Raw genomic sequence first — 7,331 nt, forward strand, 5'->3', positions numbered from 1 at the left:
CACAGGGGGGACTCTGCTCAGTATTCTGTATTAACCTGAACAGGAAAAGAATTTGCAAAACATAGATACATGTGTATGTTTAACTGAATCGCATTGTTGTATACCTGAAACCAATATGGCATTGCAGATTAGTTATACTCCAATATAAAATTAAAGTGTAAACATTCTGTGTAGAAGCATAAATAAAAGACTGCGATAAGAAAAGAAGAAAGAAAATGCCGCCCCTTGGTGAGAGAAGGCAGGGAAGCAAGCAGTCCCGGACCTGCAGCAGGCCTCCCTTCTGGCGTCTGCCCTCTGCATGTCCAGCAGGTACGCTGTCCTCTGCAGGGCCCCGCGTGTGCTCCCCTCCAGGACACCGGTGGGGAGGGGTTCTGCTGAGATCCAACCTGTAGATGACGGGCCAGAGCCTCAGAGGCAGGGTCAAGACCCAGGCCCTGGTCTCCCCACTTTTCATCAAGCTTCCTGTTGGACGGTATTGTAGCCAGTTTACTACCAGTAACAGCGGCCCCAGAGGCTTCTCACTGGTGCTGCCCAGGCTGGAGCTGACCTGGTGATGAGCTGCAGGCCCTGCAGGAGTGGAGCTCCGTCCTCTTGCCCAGTCAGACCTCCCCCTACCCGAACCCAGGGTGGGCAGCTGTGCATCTGAGGGAGGTCCGGACACTTCCAGCAGGAAAGTGTTGCACCTGTGACAAGAGCCGCTGGCTCATCGCACGCCACCTGCACGCCAGCATCCCCTGTGACCCACACCACAGTCGTGGAAGCTCGCTCCGCATTCACTCCCATTTGCTAGATGGGTAAACGGAGGCAGGTGAGGAGCAGGAGCTGGCCTGAGGCGGCGCAGCTGGGTGACCCTGGGGGATGGGCTCTGGGCCCCCCGTCACCATTCGGGGGGCTGTCACAGAAGGAGGGAGCCCAGGGTCTCAGCAATCACCTCCCAGGCCGCACTGTTTCAGACGCATTTTCATTTAACTGGGCATCTGCTTTCTTTTAAAGAAGATGCGTTTCTAAAGCCACGGTTTGGGAACCATGAGAAACCTCTGCTCTTTGGAAGCCAAAACTCTTCCGCTGAGCAAACTGCCTCACGAGTCGTCCAGCCCCCCAGAGCAGGGCCATCGGTCAGGTGGTCTGAGCGCAGATGGGGCCGGGGTGCCGTTGTCACACGGCCCACGTGGTGCCACGCCCGTCTGCACGCTCACCCTGGAAACCTGCCTTCCTGCCCCCGCCCCCACCGGCCCGCTTTCTCCAGCCTGGCTTCTTACAATGAAGATGAGAAGGAAGACGATGCAAAAGCAGGAAAGACTCACTCCTCACTCCGCTGAGCGTTTCCACAGGGGGGACCCGGAGGGCCGTCTGGCAGACCAGTCCACAGTAGGGACTGAACTTTCTGGGAATTTAGTTAAGGGTGGGGGAGGGATAGGCATGATGGACACAAACTGGGCTTGTTTTGACCTGTTCCTAAGGAAAGGGGGGGCCCAGGTGGAGGATCACCTGACTGCCTTTATTTTATTTATTTATTTTTTACCCGACTGCCTTTAAACTCAGGCATTCCTCCTCTTGTGTGGGAGCTGAGGGCACGTGGTCCCTTTGTGCAGCCAGCCAGTTGCTTCCAGAATTCCTTGTAAGCCTGCTGACCAGCTCAGAGGAAGTGGGCAGCTCATTTCTCAGTCCCAGACACTCAGCATCATCTCCCTGGAGAAGCTGAGTCAATGGTGAGCCTTCTCTGCGGCGTATGGGGGGATTAATGTCCCCGGCGTGGAGGGCCAGTGCAGTGGGCAAAGGCCATTATTAATCGACAAATTAAAGCCAACGCCAACCTGGGCAGGTGAGAGGAAGTCTCTGAGCTTGATCAGAAACATGTTTCTGTTTCAGGTCTAAATAATGGGCTACAGGGAGGCACATCTGTAAATTATACAGGAAGCCTTCCTCAACAACTGATTCACCCTGACAGTTTTACTGGAGTCTATGAAAATGAGTATTAAAGATGTGATCTGTAGGCTTCCTTCCAGGAATTCCAATCTGGTTTCAATAAAATGGGGACACTGATTGGAAGTGAAGTTGCCTTCCGGTTTTGCCTTTGGCTATTACGTGCTCGTTCGTGAAATGACTGAATTCCACAACTCCTTTTAATATTCGCCTTTTGAGTTCGTCTCCAGCACTGGACACATTGCAATGATTAAAATAGCACCAGCTTCCCATGCTGGGCGCTTTCTAATGTAAAGCAGCCCAGGTGCGGAAGACAGATGAGTCCTCCTGGTAAGCCCATTCTTTTCTTTGCATGAAGTTGCTTGGTGCAAACACCGAGTGTGGAATATTAATAGTAAAAAAAAAAAATTAAATTAAATAATGCTCCTTGAGTAGATGCCTGGGGGAAGAGATTAAAGTTTGGTGCAAGGCAGGACGTGTACTTGGTGTGGGATTGTTCTGGTGTCATTGGCTTCTGAGCTTTTCACTCTCATCCTGTGTTTATAATCCCCATGGGGCTCCAGGCTCTGCTTCCTTCCTCCCCAGGGAGGCCCCCTCTAGGTCAGCCGTGTGCTGTGAGCTGACCTTGGGCTGGGCTCTCCCACAGGAGGTGGGATTGCACCCAGAGACCTGTGGCTCCCTCTCCCCTGCCCCCCAGCTCCCCAGGGCATGGTCTTGAGAGGGCTCCCGGAGATAAAGCAGCTCCAAGTGCCACCAAGAAGAGGAACGTTAATGGGCTAATTCTTCCAACACGCCCTCAACAAAACGCCGTCACGCCCTCGTTCTAACCACTGGGCTGATATGCCACAGCTGCTCTTCGTGTCCGGCCTCACTGAGGTTTACTGTTCAAGGCGGATGAGCACTTTCCCTTCCATTTCTGCTCCGGAATTCTCTCAGCCTTTGATGGCAGGGAGAAAAAGTTGGGAGAGGGGATTCTCACCCTACCCCCCACCAATATTTTTTCATCCAAAACGATTAAGGGATATTCAGTGGGAGAAAATGGACCTAAACCCTTGGGAGACTGGGTTGGCACACATTCATTTGGAAATGTTGTTGTAGGACTGCAAATGTTGCCTTTTTTATATGCAAAATTCACATTTAATTTCCCCTGGTCTTATTGAAAATCATGAAAATAGGTTTCATGCATTTAATCTGGGATGAAATTTTGTTGCGTTTGCTGCTTTTCCCTGAGGAAAGCCCAGTGGCCTGCGCTTTGGTGTCAGACGTCTGAGGATATGGAATGCACACTGCTGAGTGTGTCTAAGAGAAATGTTATTTCTTCACGTGACGGGCAAGAGACGCTCATGGGTTGAAATTAAAGATGTTTTCCTGCTCATCAGCTGTCCCCTCTTGGGCCAACCAAAAAGAAGTCATGTCAGTGGACAGTAGCAGCAATGTCTGCCCTTGCAGGAAGCTACCTATGATGGTGACCACCTGGCTAGAGGAACACTGTGCCTTCATTGACAACCTTGACTCACCACGTGTTCTTTCGCATTTAACTCTGATCACCATTTCTAATGTGGATTATGGTGATATTAGTGCGATACTGCAGCCACATGCAGCTCTTTAAATTCAAATTCATAAAAAGTAAATTAACAATGAAATTCTTCAGTCAAACCGGCCACATTTCAAGCGTTCAGTAGACGGTGAGTGACAACCATGTTGAGGAGCTCAGCTACAACCTCTTTCCATTACTGCAGAAGGTTCTGTTAGGGATAGAGTTTACCGTGACCCTAAGAAAATCTTGAGGAAGATGGGCTCTCCTTCCAGGCCACATTTAATTGAAGACCTGCCATGTGAGTGGGGACCTATGAGCAGTGAACAAACTTTGATGAAAGTGGAAATTTCCCATGTGGCACCAAAGACTAAATCCGACCCAGAGTATTTTGAAGATGAGCCCGGTTAACGATGGTTCTGCCAAAATACTGGTGATGGATAGTAACAGGATGGAATTCTGAGCAGTTGCAATATCCCAGGTCCTCAAGCACTCAGGTCACTGACATTAATGACATGGGAGAGATGCTTCTCGTTTTCTGCAACATTATTTTTATTTAGTAACTCTTAGACATCTGGGGAACCATCCCGCTGCAGGTTCTGAGCGCCCTGGCATGGAGGCTGGGAGAAGGCCCCCCCACACTCACCCTGCTGATAGCACTCCATCCTTGTTCTTAGCTGGAGGATGCTTTATTTCCAGAGGTCAACACTTTCAGGACATGGGCTCATGCTGAGAGATCGCTTTTTTTATACACTGCAAATGACACAGAGAGGCAATGCCAGCCTCCCTGCATTTCATTCAAAGGCCAACAAGCCTCATGAAGGTCTATTATAAGCCAGATGCAGTGTCTAAATTGTCTCTGGGTAGTGATTTTGTGGCTCAGACATCTGGGGACCTCTCTTCTGTGGTCTCCTCCTGGAGCAGATCACACTGTCCACGCCCATCTAGCCCAGCCGAGACCAGTGACTGTGGCCTGGGATGCGCCAGCCGCGCGGTCCATGGTAGCATCCAGGAGAATGAGGTTCTGAGGAGGCTGGTTCAGGACGGGAGGGTGGAAACGATAGGAAAGACCTGGGCTGAGCCTTGGCCAGTGGTTGTCTTTTTGGCTAGTAGTGAGTGCCTGTCAGGTTCCTGGAACTGTCCTAGGAACCGCCTGGCACTTGTTTCTTCCAGCTGTTGCCACAAACCTTGGCATCAGTGCTGCCATCTCCAACATGTGGATGAGGTCCTGGGTCACGGAGCTCAAGACCTGCCAAACTCAGCTGCAAAGCCCAGACTCCTTAAGCCCAAAGCCAGCTTTGCCCAGTGGTGGCATGCCATCTCTGACGGTGCGTGTGATTGCCCAGGTAACCCCCAGAGGACCAAGCTCTCCCAGACCTGGGATGAGTGATGAGGACCATCCCATGTACGAGCCGGGGGCCCATGACAACAGTACGATTCCACCGAGCTTTCTCTGGAAACAGCCAGTGATCCTGGGCCCACCTCAGTGCTAAAGAGGGGCTGCTTCTCCCTGGGTGGGAGGGCCAGTCTTCATAGCCGAGGCTGACGAATCCTCAGACAGCCTCTGTGACCCTCCCATCCAATTTCCTGTCCCAAGACCAGCCAGAGCACATAAGGCTAGATTCACACAAGAGCAACAAGTAAACTCCAGGTTTCCTGGGCCTTCCCTGGTGGCCCAGGGGTTAAGACTTCATCTTCCAATGAAGAGAGTGAGGGTTTGATCCCTGGTCAGGGAACAAAGATCCCATATGCTTCATAACCAAAGAGCCAAAACATAAAACAGAAACAGTATTGTAAAAAAATGCTATAAAGACTTTAGAAATGATCCACATAAAAAAAAAATCTTAAAAAAATCCAAGTTTCCTGCTATTGCTCCACCCAAGAACCCTCAGGAGGCTCTACCCCGGGGCCGAGACCCTGTGCTTCTCTGTCTGCGGCCAGCGCCTCAGGTCCTGGGAGCCACTGCCAGCCAGCAAGGTGGACTTGTCATGGTGGAGCAGAAATCTGAGCGCCTGCCTCACCCGGAGATGACCTCAGTGGGGAGGGAGTGGCCGGGACGGGCCTGCACCGGCATGTGTGAGGTTCCTCCAGAATCCGGTGAGATCTGAGGGCCCCAAGCCCCGGCTCACCTGCTGCAAGGCTCTGCACACGTGCTCGGGGGCTTTGCTCTTCCCCTCCAGAAAACCCAGAGATGAGCCCCGGGGCAGCTTGGTCTGTGCTTTCCCTGCAGCTGGACTTGAAGTACAGATGGAGAGGAGATCCCAGTCTGCTTAGGCCTCTGGGGTTCTCAGTGCAGTCCAAGCGGCTGTTGTATTTAAGGCACAGCATGGTGGACAATCTGCAAGAACCGCAGGTATAAAGTGAATGCTTCCTTCCCAAAAGTTTGCTGGAGACCTCGTGCGCCCCTGCAGAATCAGTGCAGACCTGCACACGTGCGTCCACATGGCCAGAACCTGCCCTACTCTCAGCGCAGCCGAGGATACGGTCTTGCAGCTAGTTAGCTGTCGGCTTCTGTGGGGCTGTATTGTCGTCAGGCCTGGGGTCTGGCTTGCTCGTCTCTCCACTTTCCATGCCTGGACAGAGCCCTCTGCACAGGGGGCTCCCAAGGGGCAAGTGAGGATGGTGGTTTGGTCGCTCCGTCATATCCGACTCTGTGTGACCCCATGGACTGTAGCCCACCAGGCTCCTCTGTCCATGGGATTCTCCAGACAAGAATGCTGGAGTGGGTTGCCATTTCCTTCTCCAGGGGATCCTCAAGGGCACCAGGCAAATCCAAGCTCCAGGCCCTCACGTGTCCTGGACTCGTTCTTCCTGTTCCTCAGACGTGGCTCCCAGGTTGGACGAGGGCACCCCTGGCCCCTGTGCCCAGCTCCTCAGCCAACTCTTACCTCCTGCCTGAATCCTGTGCTCTGTCAGCCTCCGCATCGTTTCCCAGGCTCTGAAAGGCTCCCAGGTGCCCAGTGCACAGTCACGCGGGGTTGACTCGGGCAGAGAAGGCGGCCGCAAAGGCCCCTGGTTACTTCGAAAGAGCCTCCTCTTTTCTCTCCAAATCGCTCCCGGCGTCTCTGAGATGCCGGCGCGGGAGGAGGGTGAGAGAGGCCGGATGCGGCTGCCGCCTGCCTCCGCGCGGGGCCCACCACCTCCCAGCTGCTCGAGTCTCCGGGTGCCGGAGGGGGGCTTTTGTGGGGGTGGAGTGACAGCATCTTCTCCAAAATCTTCATCCACAGTAAACACAGCTAACTACCAACTCATAAAACATATCAGCTGCGTTTATGACTTTTAACCATCTTTCCAATTGTGCTATAAAATAAAGGCAGATGCCTTTTTAAGATCTTATTATTGTCAAGGGCCGGCTTCTCCAGCAGCACCTGCTTAGCAGCCGTCTGCTTGTTTATGGCCCTTTTTTTTATAGGTGACAGTTTAAGGTGGCTCTTCTCCGGTTACAAAGAGTTCCTCCTGATGGCGCGGACGCGGCGCGCACCGTCGGGGGCCCCCGCTCCTGCTAGTGCTGAGGCCGGGTCGCAGTTTCACCTGGGTTTTCAGTTGACAGCCTCGCCACACACATCAGGCTCCGCCAAATGCTCCGCCATTAATTTATGATTTAAAGTAATTAACTTTTGCTGATTAAAGTAATTATTTCGAGTGCATTGCACTCGGGCCCAAATGATGCGCTCAGCCCCTCTCCAGTTTGAGCGAGCAGCATGCCAAGTGCTTAAAAGCTGCACCGGGGCCGGGAGAGAGACTCTAGCCTGGCTCTCGGATCTGCCACGTTTATGACTGACTTGTACTAACTGCTCATTTTAATGCCGGGTTCTGGCAGCACGTTGACACAGCGTGAAACCTTCATCCGGTAAACAAGACAAGCTTCAAGCCT

At 52.6% G+C, this 7,331-nt stretch overlaps 1 long non-coding RNA gene across 1 annotated transcript; it reads left to right on the forward strand.

The window, feature by feature from the left end:
• The first annotated feature begins 1,268 nt into the window (after positions 1–1,268).
• Positions 1,269–7,059, forward strand: LOC129637001 (uncharacterized). The gene is made up of 3 exons (XR_008707258.1): positions 1,269–1,368; positions 1,543–1,709; positions 6,870–7,059. It is a non-coding gene; the product is annotated as an uncharacterized LOC129637001 (long non-coding RNA).
• The last annotated feature ends 272 nt before the right edge of the window (positions 7,060–7,331 follow it).

This window comes from Bubalus kerabau, chromosome 22 (assembly GCF_029407905.1).
Source record: "Bubalus kerabau isolate K-KA32 ecotype Philippines breed swamp buffalo chromosome 22, PCC_UOA_SB_1v2, whole genome shotgun sequence".
In the NCBI taxonomy this organism is placed as follows: Eukaryota; Metazoa; Chordata; class Mammalia; order Artiodactyla; family Bovidae; genus Bubalus; species Bubalus kerabau.